The 22,945-nt window shown below is 48.8% G+C and overlaps 1 protein-coding gene across 11 annotated transcripts in view; it reads left to right on the forward strand.

The window, feature by feature from the left end:
- The window catches only part of LOC147659352 (splicing factor U2AF 35 kDa subunit-like), a 189,953-nt gene that overhangs the window by 38,521 nt on the left and 128,487 nt on the right, over positions 1-22,945 (forward strand). The window lies entirely within an intron of this gene.

The raw sequence follows: 22,945 nt of genomic DNA on the forward strand, positions 1-22,945 counted from the left end.
GCAATGAAAACAAGCATTCTCTTTTGTAAAGCCTGACATGGTCTATGAAATTTCAGAAGTGCGTAGTTGCCCAACAGGCCTCCCAGCGCCAAAGACACATCGCGAGTCATAAAGTCCAATGCACATCAATAAGACTAACTAAAAAGGAAGGTGTCTGAGTGTTTCCAAAACTCAGTTCTGCCTTGTTCTTTCTCCGCTCCATACGAACAGCTGAGAACAGTAGCTTATCAACTCCAGCTTCTTACATGAAGTACTCTATTCAGGAAGCCTACAAAGGATTAGTGGTGAATTAATATGGTGAAATATGAAATAATTTCAGTGGTGGGTATTAGTCAGTTACTTGGAGTGAGAAGGATAGCGGAGGGATAAAAGGGGAAGAAAGATTTGCAGTCATATAGCACTTGTTAACCCTGATGGGTGTTGAATCGCTTTTCTGGCAAGTAGCACGCCACTCCGGAACCCATAAAGGATTACTGTTGAAAATTAGTATAGTAAAAAAATGACGTAATTTGAGTAGTGGATATGTTATTCAGAGATTGTTAGTATGTATAAATATGTAAAAATTAACAGGCGCCCCCGTGATTAGGGGAGGGGCGCCTTTTGTTGCGCCGCAGGGCTGAGCCTCCTCCGGGGCCCTGGACAAGGAAAAGCGGTCTTGAGGGCTTTCACATTTAATAAGGGTTCAAGTCAAGAAAAATTCATCGTAAATGGTGAAATGCCGCAATATGCGAGCCCGTGTGTGGTATGGGTGAGGCGTCGCATTTGGCTATATGTCAGACAGGGAGAACCCATAAGTAAATACTGCCCCAAAACAACAATGTTGCAGCCCCAAAGCCCCTTTCGAGTTATCCCATCTCATTGGGTTCAGAAGCGAAGTAGAGACTTAAAGTTCATAGTCACCTGGATGCTGCCACGCCCTCTCTCATTCAAGCAACCGCCAAGCAATTTGGTATAGCTTTGGTGTAGCTTGGCAGGTCGCACGCGCCTCTGTTTGGTGGCAGCCTGCGACATGGTTCAGGGGGGTTAATGCTTCCTCTGCCAAGATCTGAAGGAATGCTGTCTCTCTGATTCTTGCCCGCTCTACTGTTAATCTTTCTGCAGTGGCGTAATGAAACTTTAGGGGCCCCCCCTGCAAACTACATGGAGCCACCCGCCCCCATTCTCCGTGCCAGTTTAGAGCTCTCAGGCCAGCGACCCGCCATACTGCAGGGGAAGCAGGGCTATTGTTACGCCACTGACACCAATACAGCCATTATAAGTAACATTGGATGGTGGAGTTTAAGGTTGGGCTTAGTCTGCCAGCAGGCTTTCATAGGTGGTGGTCCATTCGTTAAAGGGTCCCTGCCATCAGTAGGCCAGGGAAGTTTGCCCAATTTTAGGTGGGTTTCCTGATGCAGACTCCTGTCATGATATACAACATCGGGCCCACTCATCGTTCAGTTTTGACAAAAGTACATCCACTGCTCCTTCTCGTTCCCGTTTTAAAACATTAGACAATGCGACGATGCAGTATTTCAAAAGCAGATGTAACTACAAAGAGCACATTTTGATAATACACTTTTATTAGTAGACAATAGCAATCTTAGGAGGCATTGCATAGCTTCATACACACTTTGACCCCAATCTCACCACAGTCTCTCTCTCTCTGTCAGCCGTCTCTCTCGGTCATTCAGTCTCTCAGTCTGTCAGTCTATCTCTCTCTCTGTCAGTCTGTCAGTCAGTCGATCTCTCTCTGTCAGTCTCTCTGTCTCTGTCTCACTCTGTCAGTCAGTCGATCTCTCTCTCTGTCAGTCTGTCAGTCAGTCGATCTCTCTCTGTCTGTCTCTCTCTCTCTCTGTCAGTCTCTCTCGGTCAGTCTCTCTCTCTCTCTCTTATTCTCTCTCTGTCCGTCAGTCTCTCTCTGTCAGAGTCCCAGTCTCTCTCTCTTAGTCAGCCAGTCTCTCTTAGTCAGCCAGTCTCTCTTAGTCAGCCAGTCTCTCTTAGTCAGCCAGTCTCTCTTAGTCAGCCAGTCTCTCTTAGTCAGCCAGTCTCTCTTAGTCAGCCAGTCTCTCTTAGTCAGCCAGTCTCTCTTAGTCAGCCAGTCTCTCTTAGTCAGCCAGTCTCTCTTAGTCAGCCAGTCTCTCTTAGTCAGCCAGTCTCTCTTAGTCAGCCAGTCTCTCTTAGTCAGCCAGTCTCTCTGTGTCAGTCCCTCTCTGTGTCAGCCCCTCTGTGTCGGTCCCTCTCTGTGTCAGTCCCTCACTCTGTCAGTCTCTGGTCTTAAAAATATTTCAGGCTTGGAGGCGAAGAAAGGGTACGTACTCCAGTGTTGAGAACATTTGTTTGAACTTCTCTTACCACCCTGATGAGACGTTCTGCAGAAATTACAATGTCTTTGTAGGCGGCCAGACTGGTGTTAAGAAAGTCTTTGCCTCAGTCTAGGTAAGAGAGAACTGGCACTGTTGTCCTGTGCCCAGGTTCATGAGGGAGGAGTTTAACTTTTTTCGGGGAGAGAGAAGTTGGTGATGGGTTCTTCGAAGAGCGGGCCTGTTTTGAGGGTGAGTCCAAGTGATCTTTGCATTGACTCTCAACTTAAAGACGTCTAGGTTCATTGTCGACTAGCCATGTGTGAATCTGTGGTTGTTTGTTGTATTATAATTTAAACATGCTTGACCTCAATTGTGTTTAGCTTGCAGCACATTTTTAGTCGGAGAAGGTCTTGAGGTGGTTAGAGGAGATTTTGAGGTAGTCTTTGTTGGATACAATTTACAGTTAGTTGATGAGTGTTAAGCAGCCATGCCTAAGCCATCCACCGCCACTCACTGAAGAGGGATGTTCAAGAGGAAGGGTTTTTGCCTGCTGCTAAAAGTGAGAACAGACGGAAGACCATTGACTTATGACGTGTGTTCATAGCTAAAACCAACCAGCTGCATGACGAAAATGGTGCCTTAACATTCTGCTTTGTAGCAGGGTTAGAAAATAACAAGGATGGAATTGGGGAAGGGGTAAAGGTTAAGGTCACATGTACTGATGTCTTGTTATCCTGCTTTTTGTTTGGGATGCTGCTGCTTCATCATGCACATGCTCCTCCAGGGTTTTTATTTTGGCCGTGAGATATGGTAGCTGCTAGAGTAGACCCTTGGTCATGCTGCAGGTCTTTCTTTTGATACAGGCAGCCATGGGAGTTGAGGGGCTTCTCTCTGACTAACTTGCATAGCAGTGACTCATCGTGAACTCTGGCTTCTGGTGGGATAGCACTCTCTCGAGTATCAAGAGTGAAAGTGGGTAACACATTGATTTATTTTATTTTTATTTATAAAGTTTTATAAAGCGCGAACATGACCAAAATGTTGGTATCGGAACGCTGTACACCCTGATAAATAGCATTAAATATACAAGGAGCAAAATATAGAATATACAGCATGAAAAGATAATATAAAGAGACATAGTGAAAACATCAGAAACAAAATCAAATTGGCATGGATGGTCACCTCAGCTAGGAAGGAGATTATTCAGTAGTTTCGTTTTTGAACAGAACAAACTAAGCTATGGTCCTGATCTCTGGGGGTAAGCGTTCAAAATTCTTGGGGCACTTCCAGAGAAAGATCTCTTATGGGTTTTCTTTTTTGAAATTTTGGGGTTTTCAGCAATAGGGAGCATGTACTACGAGAAGCTCTATTCCTTCCGGTTAGCACCAGTTTCTGAGCCAGGTAGCGAGGAGTGTTGTGGTGGATGGCTTTGTATGTCATGCATGCTATTTTTAGGTGGATCCTAGATTCATAAGGTAGCCAGTTCATGTGTGGAGGGCTGAGGTGATGATCACACCACCCCCACATTGCGCCTGTGATGAGCCGTGCAGCAGCATGGAGGGTAGCCCTCAACTGTGCTAGTTTTATTTTCTGTAGGCCAACAAGGGTAGCATTCCCATAGTCCAGTTTGGAGATCACAAGAGCCTGAACCGACATCTTAAGTTCTGCATAGGGCAGGAAAGGCTTTAGTTTTCCTAAGATGTGGAGATGGAAATTGGCCCCTCTGGTTGTGGAGCTGATGTGATTCATCATGCAGAGGTTGCTGTCTAGTGTTATTCCTAGGGATTTTGCTGAATCAACAATGTGTGGGGTACAGTTCAATGTAGTGAGTAGTGGGAGCCAGTCTTTGATGTTAGAGATGGGGTTGGGAGGCAAGATTTATAGGCATTCAGTTTTGAAGGTGTTAAGTTTGAGGTGGTTAAGTGTTAACCAGTGTTGAGTTTTGTTCAATATGTTATGGAGAGTGCTGATGTCGTTGGGAGAGGTAATCTTCGTGTTTGAGGATTTCCCTCAGGGGTTCCGTGTAAAGATGAAACTGGGTGGGTGAAAGTGAAGAACCTTGGGGAACGCCGATAGTGACCGGTGTCTGATCGGATAAGTCATGATTGATTAGGACTCGTTGAGATCTGTTTTGTAGGAATGAGCAGAACCATTTTAAGACAGTACCAAAGCGACCCATCCCAAGTTCTAAGAGGTTCAGATGGGTTTCATGTTTGACTGTGTCAAACGCTGATGATGGGTCAAGAAGGATTAAAGGATTGGATTCATTATGATCGAGAAAGTGTAAAGCATTGTCATCAATGTGGACCATGGCGGTTTCAGTACTGTGATCTGGTCTGAAACCAGATTGGCAGTGGTTGAGGAGTTGGTGCTGGTCAATGTGATTGCAGAGTTGTTGAACACATTTTTCCAGGAGCTTGGCAAAGGTTTGGATACTCGAAATGGGGCGTAAATTGTTGGGATCAGAAAGGTTCGCGTCTGGCTTTTATAGTATAGGTGTGACTTGTCCACTTTTTAGACAGTCTGGCATGGTGCCTTGCGTAAGAGAGGCGTTGATAATTCTGGTCCATAGGGGTATCCGGAGGAGTGAAGCGTCCTTGAGGAATTTGGTAGGAAGAGGGTCATTAAAGTGATTGCAAAGTTAAGTGGAAGCCAGTAGTTTTGAGATGTCAGTCCTCAAATGTCCGAAAGATGGACCATGAGGCATTATTTTTAGGTTTAAAGAGAAGGTTGCTAGGACAAATTTACTGCGAGGTGGAGGTGCATTGTGACTGGGTTTCAGGCGGTAAACAATTCACAGCAATGCGGAGCTCGTTGTCAGTTGACTTAGTTTTATCAGAAAAAAAGGAGGAAAATATTTGACAATTAGGTAGGGTTGTAGTGTCAGATGTGGAGGATTTATGCTTCCCATTAGTTTGTTGTTTCACCAGTTTAAAGAGTTTTTTGGGATGGTTGAAGGCTGTGTCCAGTTGCTGATGGATAAATGATGATTTGGCACTTCTCATACATCTATTGTAGTTCCTTCGTTTTTTACGCAACAGTTTAAGGTTTGAAATAGATGGTGTCTGTCTCCATACTCTTCCTGCAAGTCTGAGGACACGGCGTTCCACATTCAGGCTAGAATTGAACCAGGTATGGGTTTTACTAATCGGGACTCTTTTGTCATTTAGGGGCAATGGAGTCCATGATGTTAGACCTAGCGCTATGGTAATGCTTAGTGAGGTCTTGAGCATCAGCCTTATCAGTGGGAGGAGACAGGAGGTTAAGGCTGGTGGCAGATATGTCCTAGATTGAGGTTGTTTACCTTTCACAGGCTGGCCTTTGTGGATGATTGCTTTTACAATAGTGGATATGGTGATGCACTGATGAACGGTCCAGTCGCAGGGTGAAATAGAATCCAACAGTATGGTATTTTTCCTGACTATGATTAAGTCTAAGATTGGCCCCTATTATATGAGTAGGAAGATTACAGACTTGGGTCAGGTTGAGGTCCTGGAGAAAAGCCTTAAATCAATTCACTAGTGAATCCTTAGTGTCATTCCAGTGAATGTTGAAGTCACCTAGGAAAATCTGGTTGTTGTGTGGGGTAAGGTTGGTGGAGATGACCTCCATCCTTTGATCACTGAAGATAAGATCATAACCTGGGGTATTGTAGAAAGTGTGCAGAGTGTAGGCGGAGTTGTCTTTGGTAGAGATATTGATCATCATATATTCACAGCCAGATGTTGGAGAGGAAAGTGATTGTTTGACAGGGAGGTTTGATTGATAAATACAAGCAATGCCACCCCCAAGATGGATAGCGCGATCTTGACGGATGATAGAGTAACTGAGAGAAACCAGGATGTCTAGTATAGTAGAAGAGGAATCATTTTGCCAAGTTTCAGTGAGAATTAGTAGATCCGTGTCCAAGTTGAGTAATAAGTCCTGTATGTCGGCCCCGTGTTTCACTGCTGATCTGCAGTTGAGTAGTGAGCATTTTATGTTGGTTTTGGTAATGGTAGTGGAGGAGTGTGAGATGGGGACAAGTTTGAGGTTAGATTTATTGATGAGTCTGGGTTTGGTATATGGTATCCTTTGTGGTTGGGTGATAATGGTTCGAATCCTAACTGGAGGTGCAACGTGGTGTGCGGGATCATAAAGCGAGAGAAGGGAGAGGATATCTGTGGTCAGCCTGTTGTGTCGGGTGGAATTGTCTAGATTAGGTTTGCATCTCCATCTAGTTTGAAATCTGGAGTATGCACCACTAACTGTGGGAGGGCGAGCGGGAAGATTACAGTGCTGGTGGTAGATTGAAAGGTCTGACATACTGAGTTCTAGATTAGAGGTGATGCTTGGAAGACTAAGGATATCAGTCCGCAACATCTGTATATCAGATTGTATAGAATCCAGCGTAGAATAGAATATTGGGGTATTAGTGTGGGTGGTGGTACTGCAGAGAAGTGATGGGGGAGGGGAGTTGTCTCAAATATTGTATGTGACGGAGGGGTTCTTTGGTTTGAAGCAATAGTTAGTAGTTTTGGAAGTATCCCTACCTAAGGTGATGGGATTATGGTCAGACACGTAATGTGATAAGGAGTGAGGGGACGCCAAGAGGAGATGTTGTAGAGACAAGAGATGGAGAGAATGTTGAGAGGCTGTTGTTCAGAAGTATTGATGTCAGCGAAGGAGCATGTAAAGGTTAAGGAAGTGGGAGTTTGTGGGAGCCCCTGCATGTGTAGTGATAGTGGTTCACTGACTGGGGGAGCTGTGTATCCGAAGCTGAGAGGGAGCAGAGTTGTGAATTATTTTGTTATTAGGTTGGATAGAGGGTTAACTAGGTGAGCGTTGGAGGAATGGTCGGCACCAATCTGAATGGGGGTACTGTTCTGAGATAGAGACATCAGGTATGGTAGTGTGGGCAAAAGTCTGGGGCGAGCAGTAGGAGAACGAGTGGATAGGAATGGACTGGTAGTGTATGCTATTGGGATACATTACCTTACTACTATACACCATCTTCTACTACATTAACAGAGGACTGGTAGAATGAAGTAGGTTTTACATTCATATATTTCTTTTTGCTAGTATGCATCTTTCTAAATAGAGAAGCCTGTATTGGATGGTAATTGAGCACGGTGAGAGTGAGAGCTACCATATATGATGCATGCATGTGTGGTGGTGCTGCAGCTGCCTCCTGTGGATGCTGTGATTCTGGTGCCATACGTGTTGCATGTGTGGTGGTGCTGCAGCTGCCTGTTGTGGGCAGTGGATGTGGTAATTCTGGTGCCATACGTGTTGCATGTTTGTTGGTGCTGCTTGCTGTGGTGTGGATGTGGTGATTCTGGCGACATGTTGCATGTGTGGTGGTGCTGCAGCTGCTTGCTGTGGCTTGGACTGTGGATTCTGTGATTCTGGTGCCATACGTGTTGCATGTGTGGTGGTGCTGCAGCTGCCTGCTGTTGTGAGGGCCATTGATGTGGTGATTCTGGTGCCATAGGTGTTGCAGGTGTTGTGAGAAGTTAGCCTGGCATATGATGTCCACCATTCTAGTGGGCACCTTGCACCAGTCTAATCAACCCTTTTATCGTGGTTGTAAAGTCAACCTTATAGACAAGCTATCCTAGTGGTAGCATGGACCAGCAGTCATAGGCTAAGACTTCAGAGAGCATGTGAAGCCAGTTGTTTTACCAATTATAATCCCTTGAATACCAAATGAAAGGACACCACACAAGGTATATATCAAATATATATGTATTTATTTCTAAGACAACCCCTCTGTACTCTTTATGAGGTCAGAGGTCAAAGTACATCACAAGTTACTCAATTAGCATACGATAAGTTGCACAAATACAGTTATGCCCTAGGGGCCTCACAAACCATATACTAAGGAAGTGGTATAAGAACCACGTGAGAGTTAGACAGCAGGCCTAGGGCCTGTAGAATCGCTGGGGCTAAACGAAACAACCAAAGGTTAGGAAGTAGAAGGCCCATGGGAGACGCGTGCAGTGTCTAAACATAGTCGTGAGTTGCTATTGACTTATAATGGGAAACAAAGAAGTTACAAAGTTACTGTTTAAGGACACTTCCGGATGGACTAGGATGGAACCCTTTTAAACTAGATTCCAAAACAGGAGAGGCAACCGAAGAGGATGCAATTTCTGGCGCCCCGCCTATTACCAGCATAACACACAAGGAATGCAGTTTCAACCCTTCAATCCACATTTCCAAGGCTGGCATAACCCCTACTTCCAGATGCCCCCACAGATGACCCACCAGATGCAACAACAAGCAGGCCAAAATTACCAACAAGGGATTCCTTTTATAGGGAATGGCCAATCGCGACAACGAACGGGGAAAAGAGGAGTAACCTGGTCCGACCAGACCAGACAGGTCCAAACAAGGAGCATAACCAGAGCCGAAACAGGACCGGGGCCAACAACCTCATCATAAACCTTACGGACAAAATCCTAACGGACGAACAAGAAAAGGTACGTAACAAAGGCCTTGGATATGTACCGACTCCAAAATTTAACATTTTCAAAACAAAGTGCGAACTTGCAGAATTCTGCAGGACACTGAAATTGAAAGCATTTTTCAAAAATCAACCAGCCCTTACAAATGAAGGTGACACAACTTTGAGGAACAAATCAACCTTCTGCCCCTTAAACTCTCAAGTTCCAATTGAAATTGCCCCTTTCGAACAAGCAATAATGAAGGAAGTGGATACATTAAGTCAGCAACAGCAAAAAATGTTCCACAGCATAACCAGAGCAGAACAGCAAGCTCTATCAGACTTTAAGAACGATGGGGAAATCGTCATAAAACCGGCCAATAAAGGCGGAGGAATCGTGATCCTGACATCAACTGGCTACGATAAACAGTGCATGGACCTCCTAGCAGACACCAAATTCTACAAAATCCTCACCACTGACCCCACAGCACGGCTACAAAGAACAATTTCAATGATGATCGAGGAAGCGGAAACCAACAGGTGGGTGTCCAAAAAGGAAGCAGAATACTTGTCAATGAAATCACCAAGAATTCCATACTTTTATTCACTCCCTAAAACTCACAAAGAGAAAAATCCACCTCCTGGGAGACCGATAGTCTCAGGGATAGACTCGGTCCTGGAACCACTCTCCGAATTTGCGGACCAATACCTAAGACCATCACCATTCACCGGCCGATTAGAGATCTGAGATCCTCTGGCATGATGCTATTCAAAATACCTCTCATCTCTAAAGCCAAAATGGGTGGAAAATCCTTCCGCTACCTTGCCACTAAGTCCTGGAACGATCTACCAATCCATCTACGGATGGAGCCCTCCAAATCGAGATTTAGAGCTAAACTGAAAACCCACCTTTTCCCTAAACACTAACTTCTGTTACCTATCCGTATCATCCTCCGGATGAGTCTGTATTGCAGTAAGCGCGGGGACACACAGCTCTGTGTAACCAGGCGCTAAATAAATGTCATATTATTATTATTATTATTATTAGACCAACAGACACCCACCTACCTGAAAGACACACGTGATCTCCTCAACAAACTACAGCACTTTGAATACTCAAAGGAAACCATGCTACTAGTGGGCATGGACGTCGAGAGTCTATACACAAGTCTACCACAACAGAAGACTCTTGACACCCTGGAGACCATACTGTTCAACACTGATTGGCCACACAATACACCCAGACATTTTGTCCTGGAATGTTGCAGACTTGCTCTCACTGAAAATTACTTCCAATATAAAGACATGCTCTACCTCCAATGCCACGGTACTTCGATGGGAAGTACGTTTGAGCCCAGCGTGGCAGGGCTTTATGTCAGTACTTTTGAGAGCAGCTACATCCAAAGTGAAAACAATCCCTACCTCAGTCGAATCCTTTTCTGGAAAAGGTATATCGACGATATTCTGTTGATATGGGAAGGTGAATCTACCAGCCTAAAAGACTTTCATTTGTAGATAAATTCCTTAGATGACTGCCTAAAATTCACCTACACGGCCAACAACGAAAGCCTCGACTTCCTAGACATCAATCTATATGCAGAAAACAATACCCTAAAGAACCCGGACCTTTTTCAAACCCACAGCCAAGAACAGCTTACTCTCCTTCAAATGTTTTCACCCACGTCCCCTCCGTGAAAACCTCCCATACAGTAAATTTCTCAGACTAAGGAGGAATTGTAGCAAAACCTCAGATTATAAAAAACAAGCGAATGACCTTTGTGAGAAATTGAAAAGTACGAGACTACCCACAATCGGTCATCAACAAATGCAAAAAGAGAGCACGCAACCAACCGAGAGAAACCCTACTAGAAACAATACGTAAACAACCACAAGAGGATATCATCACCTGCGTAACGACCTACAGCCCGGTGACAAACAAAATCAAAAAAATCATGAACAAAAATTGGAGGATATTGACATCCAACACACTAACCTGGCAGAAACCAAGGTTTGCGAACAAAAGGAGTCGCAACCTCAAAGACCTTTTGGTCCACACAAGACCTCCACTGAAGAAACTGAAAGAGAGAACGGGCCTATGGGATAACCCTCCCATAACAGGACACTTCCCCTGCGGCACATGCTCGGTATGTCACCTTACCCAACCAACCAAGGAGCTACAACTATTGCCCAACTTCAAATGGACAATAAGGAGACCTACTAATTGCCAAACTAGCCATGTGATCTATATGATCACATGCCCGTGCCAAATGAGATACATTGGGATGACCTGCAGGAAAGCTAAGCAAAGACTTTGCGAGCACAGGAGCAATATCCACTGCAAAAGAATTACTACAAAAATGTCCACCCACTATCTAGAATCAGGACATACTATTACTGATCTACAGTGGGTTATCTTGGAAACTCTGGACACAAGAGACAGCAACGCGGCCAAAACCCTGTTCGAAAAAGAACAACGTTGGGTACACAGATTAAAAACTGACACTGAAGGGCTGAACGATAACATCCCCTGGCTCAGCCTCAAAAAATAATCTGAGGACCCAAACAATCAAGACACTGAGCGCTGTTCTTTTGATTTCCTGACCTTCTATTAAGATGAGTTCTGTACATTAAGCATGCTTTCTAAGTATAAGGGCGTAAACAATTGCCCCCCCCAATAACCAACTATTTACTGCGAGCTTTATAACTATTACCACCCACGATTAATTAATCATAAGTCACGACTCTGTGAATCAGTAGTCTTTCTTCTAAACACCCGCATAGTATCTCCACCCTTTCCAAACGACAGCCTTATCTGGAACCGGGAACTTCTCACCAACATATCCGGGTGAGGAGAGGCAGAGATAGCACATGCTACGCAGAAGTCACGCCACAGGTATTGGGAGGTATTCCACCGTTAGTTAGCGGGATTTCCAACCCCTTTCTTAGTATCTGGATTTTAATCCTTTCTCATCCTTCCCCAGATAGGCACCTTCTCCCATGCCCCCAAAACGAAGAAGTCCACATACGCATTTCACCAGGTACGTGAACTTAACAACTACCGCCTTGTGTAACACCCGGGTCGTTATGAGCCCAGCGGTGCCCAAACAACCCCGCTACTCCTGATAATTAAGCGCATTTATAATCCTAGCCTCCTGCAACCTTTTAATGCGCCACCTATATAGCTCACAGCCGTCTATCACATGAGGCCAACAATATTTATAACAACTCTCCGCCGGCATGCTTCCACCTTCACCAGGCATGAGAATGAAAGTCGAGACCATCTTGGAGTGTGAACCTTCGCTAAAGTATTGCCATTTTAAAGCTGTTTAGAATCTATATAGTTTTTAACTTGTTCATTGTTTGTACGAACGTGTTGTGTCTCCCTCTTACCCCCGTCTTTTCTGTATGTAAACATTTTTCTTTTCAGGTACAATGCGACCAAGGACTGACTGAAATCAGGTCATTCTTTCAATTTATTTCTCACCTTCCCTATTGCTTATGCACTGGTCCTGAAGAAAGCCCACCGACCTATAAAGGCAACGAGGCTGAAACATGTCGACCGTTTTAAAACACACCATACAGTGCGCTTGAATTCCTTATTATTCCAAAGCGGCACAACATCCAATTACCCACCCTCACTTGGGCTACCCGAATCCAGACCCAATAAAGTTCTATTTCTGGCTGTCCGGGTATTTTAACTCACTTCCCTAGCACCTTTATCCACGATCACTACTGTTTTTAACCAAGGGTAAATCCTCCAGGCGGAGGTTGCAAAAATACTGACCCAAGGATTATGCACACACGTGTATGAAAGCGGGGAGACAACATATACCGCTACGACCATCTAAGATACATGTGTATGAGGGTCTTTTAATTTGTGAGACACCACGTACCGACCTGCATACCCTGGTTATGCAGGACAAGTGATCCTTCCCTCATGATTTACCCTTTTAAACTAGGACACTTCAAGAGTCAAGACCCACGGAAGCACCGGAGTACTGGTGTTACCTCACCCAGGGAAGCCGTGTGCATAGGTGTCTTTTCGTGTCGGGTTTCGCCATAGTTTTCTATGGAGAGCTGCAAAGAAGTGCTGCAGGCGACCAGAGGAAAAGTGTCCGGGTGGATCCAAGGGTGGATCTAAGATCTGAAGAGCCTGAAAGCAGAGGGGACAGAGTCTGGGTCACTAGCCAGTGACCAGGAAGGAACCAGGAAGGAACCGGGCGATGTCTCGTGCTTGAAGGTGAGTTTGGCTCTTCAGCCACGAGGTCCAGGCGCTGGATTCGAGCTGTCCCACGAAGGATCTAGTTGACTGCGGTGTTGGTATCCGGATTGGACCCAACAAGCCTTGGCAAACGCAACCCACACAGGATGTCGAGATTGGCTCTGTTGCAGACCAGCAAGGTCTGTGGCGCTTCTCCTTTGAAGGGAAGCTGGAGAAAGCCTGGAGCAACCAGGAAAGCAGTTTAGTTCAAAAGAAAAGTCTTCAGGGGCTCACTAGCCAACAGGCAAGGAACCGGGAAGACGCGTCAAACTGAAATGCAAGAGCAGGCCCCACGCGGCACTCGTGGAGTGTGGAGGGCTGAGCTTCGGTGCAAATGGTGCTCGGGTCTGGGGCTTCTCGTACCCCAATGCACAACTGCGAGGTTACCTCCGTAGTCGAGCAGGTAGCAAAATGCAAGATGTCCAGGGAACCGGTCCCACATCTCTCGTGTCTGCCACAGGTCTCAGCTTTGCTGTGGATGTGGGTCAGAGTTAGAGAAGTCTGAGAGTCCAGTTCCTGTGTCGCTGAGTCTTCGGGTTCCGGCGGGAGCATCGACAAAGCAGACCAGCACGTTACTGGTGGTGCCTGTTTGCACAGGGTGGTCACTCCTTGACCACAAGGGAGATGTCTTCCGTCTTCCAGTCAGAATAGAATGTAGGTAGTCCAAGAGTTCTGTATCAAAGTTTCTTTCCAGGATAATCTAAAGTCTTGGGGACACAGCTCCTATACTTATACAAAGCTAAGGGGCTGGATCACCTGCCTAGGTCCCTCCTATGGGTGGACCTGGGAAGGGGGTGGTTACAGCTCTTTCCCTTTGTCCAGTTTCGCGCCAGAGCTGGGGCTGGAGTACCCCAGCAACTGGTTTGAACCGGGCTATGCATGGAGCACCTTGTGTGCCCCAGGCAGTGTCTCAAAAAGCAAAGCATCTGCTGATGCAGCCCTCCCTGTCCCAATACACATCTGCCTGTCTGAGGAGGTGCTAACACCTCACTGGACAGGAAACCTATTGTCCAGGCATCCCCTGCCGGAGTTTCGTCCAGCAGCAGGAGGTCAGACTTGTGTCTGTGGCAGCAGCATCCATTTTGTGATGCTGGGGCTCTGTTTAACTTTAACCGGGTAAAGCAATAACATACATGTCTTTTTCCTCTGGAAGGGTGGAATGCTACCCCCGCTGCTAGAATTGGGGGGGTAGTATTCCAAAGTATTTGACACCTTACAGGACATGTTTTGATAAAGCCAAACCAAAGTTAACATTAACCGCGAGGATTATAATGCACTTAAGAGTATATGGCATGGCTATATCATAGAACAGCTATAAAGGAGATGGTTCCGAAAGCTGCAGAGGGGCTCAGCTCATGCTAGAGCACCCTCTCACATAAAACCAAGCACTCTACTTCCAGGATTGTCGAGGCCTACCATATAAGTGACTTATAGGTATATATATATCTATATATCTATCTAAGTAAGGGGTGATTACACCACCTTACCCAAGCTGAGTGATCAGCCTGTGGTGTCAGTTCGGAGGGCAAACCAGGGTTGCACAACATATGCTGCATTCCCTGGTAGGCCTAGGGTGCACCTATGCCCTGGGTACCTAGGGTACACTAAACAGGGGCTCACAAGAATGACCCAGTAACCAATCTGGTATGTACCTAAAGTACATGGAGTTCATTTTATAGAGAAAGCAGATAGTCTTGGGCCCTGAATAGCAGAGGCCCAGGCCAACTAAGTCGAAAACCAGCAAAACACCAGGAAAAAAGTTGGGGTAACCATATAGTCAGATTCCACCTTCCTACAGGTGTGGTAGTGCTGCAGCTTACTGTGATGGTTAAGGCAGTTGAGGTGGTGGTTCTCATGGCACAGGTGTTGCATTTGTGGTGGTATTTCTACCTGGTGCGGCCTGCGGAGGTGATGGCTCTGGCGGCATAGGCATTGCATGTATGGTGGGGATTGTGACTGGAGAGTTACGGACTCTGGAGTTGATGGTTGTAGTATCCTACGCATAGCATTTGTGGTGGTACTGCAGCTTCCTGTGGTGAGGGCTGTGGATGTGATGGTTCTGGTGCCATAGGCGTTGAATGTGTGGTGTTGCTGCTTTCTGTGGTGATGCGGGATGTGGTGGTGGTGGATCTGGTTGCATAGAGGTTACATGTGTGGTTGTTGTGCTCGTTCTGGGGGACAAGGTGCTGCGTGTGATTTTGCTACTTCTTGTGGCGGTTCTGTCTGTAGATTTGGTAGGTCTGGCTGTGGATGTAGTTGCTCTGGTGACAAATGCATTGCATGTATGGTGGTGCTGCTTCCAGTGGTGGGTGCAGACTGTGAATGGTGTGGTTCTGGTGGCATAGGTGCTGCATGTGTGGTGACGCTGCTGCCTAGTGTCATGCAGCCTGTGGAGGTGGTCGTTCTGCTGTCATAAGCTGTACATGTGTGGGGGTGCTGCTACCTGCTGTGGAGGTGGTTATTCTGATGGCATAGGTATTGCATTTGTGGTGGCAGTGGCACTGCCTGGTGTGGGACTGGCTGTGGAGATGGTAGTTCTGCTGGCAAAGAGGTGCAGTCTGTGAAGCTGGTGGTTCTGGTGGCATAGGCACTGCAATTCTGGTAGTGCTGCTACATGGTGTGTTGCGGGCTTTGGTAGTTCTGGTGGCATAGGTATTTCATCAGTGGTGGTGCTACAGCTTCCTATTGTGATGCGAGCCGTGGGTGTGGTGGTTATGATGGCATAGACATTGCATGTGTGGTATTGCTGCTACCTGGTGGAGTATGGATGTGGTGGTTATGGTGGCATAGGCTTTGCATGTTTGGTCGGGCTGGTGTGGTGCAGGCTGTAGAGGTTGTACTTCTGCTGACATAGATGTTGCATTTGTGGGGCTGCTGTTGCCTGGTGCGGTGCAGGCTGTGGAAGTGGTTGCTTTGTTGGCATAGGCGTTTCACTTGTGGTGATGCTTTCTGCTGCCAGGGGTGGTGTTTGCTGCACACAGAGGAGAAAGAACCAGCAATGTGGCTGTAGGACTGAATGTCTTTCTAACAGAGCAGTGCTTCCCAACGCTCTTAAAGACTACAACGGATATATTAAGCAGAGGAGTATTTCAAGAGTCTTATGTTGTAGTTTATTTTTTTAAACCCTGAAAACGCTTTAATAGTGATTGTTCATTTTTCCTGAAGAGTATCGACAGTAGCTAGAGTTGTAGTGAGGTAATACTAAAATAAACTTTGGAAATCTGTTTTGTGGGCCCTTGTGTTCATTGGTTGTCATACAGTTTGTAACCTTGATAAAAGATCAGTGCTGCAGAAGAGCACAGTGTGTCTGCTTAATTAAATAATTTGCTTTCCTTGGCAGGTTCCCTCTCCTTTCGTTCAGCAATGGCTGTCATACAGTAGAAGTGTCGCTTACAGTTCTGCATTTTGGGTTGCTGTTTGTGTGTTTCTTTTACAGCACAGACTGAAAACATAGCTAAATGCTGACCTTTTCTGCTAAGTGTCATTGCAGTTTGAGGATATGTTCTGATGTGATTGAATGCCATTTCCTCTAAATCTGATAGCTCGCAGTGGAGCTGAGCTCTGTTCACAGAATGTTTGAGTGATCTGTGATAGTTTGTAAATTGTATCACCCTCCTAAGTGGTCTGTGTTCGTTGGTGCTTCCTGAGTGTGCAGTTTTTCAAAGTAATTCAAGCGCTTGAGGGCCACGATTTGACTAGATTTCTTCTGTGTCAGCTGCCACTTGTTCGCTCATTCTCAGGTACTAGTACATAAACTTGCATATTTGTAGTGCAGATCTCCTGTGCATATTTTGTACATTTTCTATTGGGGCTATCTGTTCACATTGGCTTTGTGCGATCCAAGGCTTTTTTCAGGCTGGTACTAAAGGTTGAGTAACCATCAGCGATGTATATAACCCCGAAGGGGGAGAGCCAAGCACGGCATTGCTCATCTCCATGGAATGCCTCTTGGCAGCTCAAACCGTTGCAAACACGTTACACCATACATGCTCTTCTCAAGATTGTTTCTGAGGTCACTTTTTTCCCACACCCCATTTTAAACCGGATTCCATTCAGTAGCATTGCTTCCTCAGAGAGCCCAACCTGTTGAAGGCAGATGGGGGTACCAAATGGAGCATGCCCACAAAGCACATCTTTGTCTAAAATTATTTTTTTAAATAATTCCTGATGATATTGGTGGAAAATCGTTTCTATTTTAAGGAGTGAAGCTGCACTGGTCCATAGTTAGGATTCTTTCTCTGACTTCCTCTGGATGTGTGTGTGCGCGCGCAGGTAGCTGTGTTAGGTTGTTCCTGGGCATCTGATGACTGTGAGGACAGAACCATTTGGAGCCTTAACCCAGTGCTGAACGATTGATAACCAAGTGCACCAGACAGACGATTGTGAATGTGGCTATTTCCTAGAGGAAGAGACAGTTATCTAATAAAGTAATTGAATGCCCTATGCCACAAGCCTGGTTCCGGTTGCAAGACAAGGGAATAAGGCCATTCAATCAATCAATCAATCAATCAATCAATCAGACATTTATAGAGCGCACTACTTACCCGGAGGGTCTCAAGGCGCTTGTGGGGGGGCGGGGGGGGGGGTGCTGCTACTGCTCGAACAGCCAGGTCTTGAGCTTCTTCCTGAAGGAGAGGTGGTCTTGGGTCAGGAGCAGGTCGGTCGGGAGGGAGTTCCAGGTCTTGGCGGCCAGGTAGGAGAAGGACCTTCCTCCTGTTGTCGTTCTTCGGATGCGGGGGACGGCGGCGAGGGTGTGACTGGCTGATCGGAGATGGCGTTTGGGAGCGTAGAAGTTGATGCGGTTGTTGAGGTAGCTCGGGCCTTGATCGTGTAGGGCTTTGTGTGCGTGGGTGAGGAGACGGAAGGTGATTCTTTTGTTGACGGGGAGCCAATGCAGGTCTCTCAGATGTCCGGAGATGTGGCTGTGTCGTGGGATGTCGAGGATGAGTCTGGCTGAGGTGTTCTGGATCCGCTGGAGTCTCTTCTGGAGCTTGGCGGTGGTTCCGGCGTAGAGGGCGTTGCCGTAGTCCAGTCGGCTGGTGACGATGGCCTGGGTGACCGTCTTCCTGGTCTCGGCGGGGATCCACCGGAAGATCTTCCGTAGCATGCGCAGGATGTTGAAGCACGACGAGGAGACGGCGTTGACTTGCCTGGTCATGGAGAGGGAGGAGTCCAGGATGAAGCCTAGGTTGCGTGCGTGGTCTGTCGGTTTGGGTGCGGTGCCCAGGGCGGGGGGCCACCAGGAGTCGTCCCAGGCGGAGGGCGAGGAGCCCAGGATGAGGACTTCCGTCTTGTCTGAGTTCAGTTTCAGGCGGCTGGTCGTCATCCACTCGGCTACGTCTTTCATCCCTTCGTGAAGGTTGGCTCTGGCGGCGGCGGGGTCGTTGGTCAGGGAGAGGATCAGCTGGGTGTCGTCAGCGTAGGAGATTATGTTGAGGTTGTGTTGGCGTGCGATGGCCGCGAGGGGGCTCATGTAGACGTTGAAGAGGGTGGGGCTCAGCGAGGATCCTTGAGGGACGCCGCAGATGACTTCGGTGGCCTCTGACTTGTACGGTGGTAGACGGACTCTCTGTGTTCTTCCGTCGAGGAAGGAGATGATCCATTCCAGTGCCTTCTCCTGGATTCCGACGTTGCTGAGGCGCTGCACTAGGGTGCGGTGGCAGACAGTGTCGAAGGCCGCGGAGAGGTCTAGGGGGATGAGGGCCGCTGTTTCTCCGTTGTCCATCAGGGCTCGGATGTCATCGGTGGCAGCGATGAGGGCGGTCTCGGTGCTGTGGTTGGCTCGGAAGCCAGACTGTGAGGGGTCGAGGGATCCATTAGTCTCGAGGAAGGCGGCCAGCTGTTTGTTGACGGTCTTCTCGATGACTTTGGCTGGAAACGGGAGGAGCGAGATGGGGCGGTAATTCTTGAGTTCGGTGGGGTCCGCTGTAGGTTTCTTTAGTAGGGCGCTGAGTTTGGCGTGCTTCCAGCTCTCCGGGAAGGTGGCGGTGTCGAAGGAGGTGTTGATGATGTCCCGCAGGTGGGGTGCGATGACCGCGTCGGCCTTGCTGAAGACGTGGTGAGGGCAGGGGTCGGTCGGAGATCCGGAGTGGATGGAGTTCATCATGTGGACGGTGTCTTCGGTGCTGATCGGAGTCCAGGCGCGGAGGGTGGTGGTGGGGGGCGGTGGTTCGGTCGTGGCATGCATCGGTTGAGTGCTGAAGCTGTTGTGTATGTCTGCGATCTTGTTGTGGAAGTAGGAGGCGAGGGAGTTGCAGAGGTCTTGCGATGGGGTGATGTCGTTGTTTCCGGCGTTGGGGTTGGAGAGCTCTTTCACGATGTTGAAGAGTTCCTTGCAGTTGTGTGCGTTGTTGTCCAGCCGGTCCTTGAATGCAGTTTTCTTGGTGGCGCGGATCAGTTGGTGGTGCTTCCGGGTGGCAAGCTTGAGGGTGGTCATGTTGTCCGGTGTTGGTTCCCTTCTCCAGGCTTTCTCGAGGGCTCGGCAGTTCTTCTTGGAGCTCTTGAGTTCGTCGGTGAACCATGGGTCCTTCTTGCTGCCGGGTCTGCTGGGCGGGGTCCTCAGTGGGGCGAGTTCGTCCGCGCAGTTGCTGATCCACTTCGTGAGGTTGTCTGCGGCCTGGCTGGGGTTCGCTGAGCTGGCGGGAGGGTGCTGGCTCAGGGAAGCCGCGAGCTGGTCGGCTGTGATCTTGTTCCAGCTTCTTCGAGCAACCTGTTGCTGGTGGTGGTGGATCGTCGTTCTTCTGAAGGTGAAGTGGACGCAGCTGTGGTCCGTCCAGTGAAGTCCAGTGGCGTGGCTGAAGGCGATGTCTTTGCTGGATGAGAAGACGGCGTCGAGTGTGTGTCCGGCGAGGTGGGTGGGGGTGGACACCAGCTGCTTGAGTCCGAGGTTGTCGAGCAGGGTGATGGTGTTGCGGTCCTTGTTGTTCTCCAGGTGGAAGTTGATGTCCCCCAGGAGGATGTAGTCAGCGGAGGGGAGGGCATGCGGGCTGACTAAGTCGGCGATGTCCTCGCTGAATTGTGTGCTTGGTCCCGGGGGTCGGTAGATCAGGGTGCCTCTGAGGGTGGTCTTCGGGTCGGTGCGGATCTGGAAGTGTAGGTGTTCGGCGGTAGTCAGGGTGTCGTCGGTGTTGGTCGTGATGTGGATGGTGTCCCTGTGGATGATGGCGATGCCTCCTCCAGTCTGGATGTCGCGATCTCTCCGGGTGATCTTGTATCCCTCTGGGATGGCGATGGCGATGTCGGGCGCTGAGGAGTCGTTCATCCAGGTTTCCGTGAGGAAGGCAACGTCAGGAGCTGTGGTGTCGAGGAGGTTCCAGAGTTCGATGGCGTGTCTGTGGACGGAGCGGGTATTGAGCAGGATGCACTTGAGGTGGTTGCTGCTGGTGTTCGGCTTGGCGGGTGGTGGTGCGAGGCAGGTCCGGATGCAGGTGAACTTGCAGGCGTGGCAGCTGAAGGGTCCGTGGGTGCGTCTCGGGGTGGCTCGGTAGCATCCCGGGACTCGGCCGGTGTTGAGCGCGTTGAGGGTGGCGGCGGTGTACGTCCGGCAGGTGGGCTGGGGTCCTCGGGGGCCAGGGGTTGAGCGCTGGGCGCGGTCCAGGCGCGGACGGGCGCAGACGGGCTTACCTTTGGCGCACCTTCGGCGCGCTTGGGGCGCGCCCGCTGCGCGTGCACGCTGCGCGTTGGCCACTCTGCCATATGAGGAGAGTGGGGGGGCGGAGTGAGGGAGGGGCCGCTGGGAGGGGGAGCGGGGTGGCGAATGGGGATGGCGAGCGAGGGAAGGGGGCGGGGCCGCAGGGGGGCAGCGGCGAGGAGGTGGCGGGAAACGCGGCCGGGGCTGGGCGAGGAGGGGGGAGCACTGGGGGCTAGGGAAAAAACGGCGGGGAAAGAAAAAACACAACGGCGGCGAGGCAAGCAGGTGGCAGGGGGCACAGGAGATCCGTGGAAAGCGGATCTGGCAGAGGGCACACCTCAGGGCAGAGGCGGCACCAGAGGACGGGCTCACTCACGAGGAGTGTGCTCGGGGGGGTGACCTGCCCGGAGGGACAGAGGTCACTGCACCTCGCTGGCCACAGAGGATATAAGTAGTCTCGTGCGAGGGAGGGGCCGCTGGGAGGGGGAGCGGGGTGGCGAATGGGGATGGCGAGCGAGGGAAGGGGGCGGGGCCGCAGGGGGGCAGCGGCGAGGAGGTGGCGGGAAACGCGGCCGGGGCTGGGCGAGGAGGGGGGAGCACTGGGAGCTAGGGAAAAAACGGCGGGGTAAAGAAAAAACACAACGGCGGCGAGGCAAGCAGGTGGCAAGGGGCACATGAAATCCGTGGAAAGCGGATCTGGCAGAGGGCACAGCTCAGGGCAGAGGCGGCACCAGAGGATGGGCTCACTCACGAGGAGTGTGCTCGGGGGGTGACCTGCCCGGATGGACAGCCATTCTACCTGAAGATCAGATAAGTCATCTGCTTCCTCACGTCTAGCATTTATTTTTAGAGTTTTCGCATGGAGGTCCTTGTACTTATTGTTGCAGAACCCCATATTAGAAATGACAGCGAGCACAAATATGATATGGTTTGTGGTAATAAGTTGTGACAGGGTGACTTGTGCTTCCAGTGATAGGTGGGTCACAAGTGTGAACAATGTTGGTGGGGGGAAGGCGGTTTGAGGGGTAGAGAGTCTCAAGCAAAGTCAACTCTGTAAGCAAAAATAGCTGAGCTGCCTTCAACAGTGTAAATGGCCTCCTTGCATTCCATGGTGGCAAATATGAGGCGTCCGAAGGTGGCCATTAAGTGTTTGCAATGGAGCACTCACACTGCCATGTTTTGTGGGAGAGAGGAAGCACCCTGACAAACACTTGTTCCAAGGACTAGCTTTGTGCTATGGGGACTTCCTGCCCTTTCACACGGTTTTGTGGAAATCATAGAGAGTGCTGACTTGTGCCATTTTTGTTGAGTGTTCATGGGATTTGTTTGGGAGCCGCCCATGCTTCAGTTCACTTGCTCCCAGTACATCTGAGGAAAAGATGATAGTTTGCAGGTCGGGCACTTTGAGTCTTTCTGTGTAATTGAGATACCTCTGGTCTAGTGTGTCAGTCCCCCCCCACCTTTGTGAGCGGGACGCAGTGAGAGTCTGTGGTACCCAGAGGGTGTTCAATGTGTAACGTGTTTGAAAAGGCTTTGACATGGGGATCATTTGAACATCACCAGATCATGAATTACTTACCTCATGGATCACCATTGGTTTTCATTGAGGCATCAGTCAGTGCCATGGAGGGCAGGTAGCTTCTCCTGTCCGTAACCCTTGCAGTTGTGCATTTAGTTATTGCCTCTGGTGTAAAATGTAAGTAGCAGGAAGCTATAGTGGCTGGGCACATGTCAAGGAAGACTTGGATCGCACATGCTAGCATTCGGTGTAATGCTGCTGAATGTGGCCAGATGCTCCAATACTTGTCCTGCAAGTCCCCTCTGCACACGAAGTCCACTTGTAACTGATAATCTTATTCTGCACTTCAGTAAAGCCCTCTGTCCCTTGCTTGTTCTGTACAGTGTGCAATGCGGAGTCTTTGGCAAGGCAGGTGTGTGAGTGTCCCAGAGTTAAAATGCTGGTGTATTGATGGTTCCGCTAGTGAACTACTTTATACTAACTGCCAATTCGGTTTGTTTTTTCAGACCTTAATTTTAAGAAGAGCGGTATGATAGTAAAGGCATTCCTGCCTGGATGCCTTCTTTCTCCCAGAAAACAAAACCAATGCAGGTGTTGGGTTTGGGGGAAGAGGTCCAGGGTTGTGGCCATCATGCTGTGACTACTGTAAATTGTGTCCTCCCTCACATGGCATGGAGAAGACTCCTTCCTGAGCACTGATCTGGCCGAGGATCCGTACCCCTCTTTGTATTGGCTCTTGTGTGGGGTATCAGCACAACTCTGGCTTAGGAGCTCAATATTACTTCAGAGGAATGGGAGCTGGTGGGTGCCGTTAAAATGCATC

The sequence above is a fragment of the Lissotriton vulgaris genome, unplaced genomic scaffold (genome assembly GCF_964263255.1).
Source record: "Lissotriton vulgaris unplaced genomic scaffold, aLisVul1.2 SCAFFOLD_1061, whole genome shotgun sequence".
NCBI classification, from domain to species: Eukaryota; Metazoa; Chordata; class Amphibia; order Caudata; family Salamandridae; genus Lissotriton; species Lissotriton vulgaris.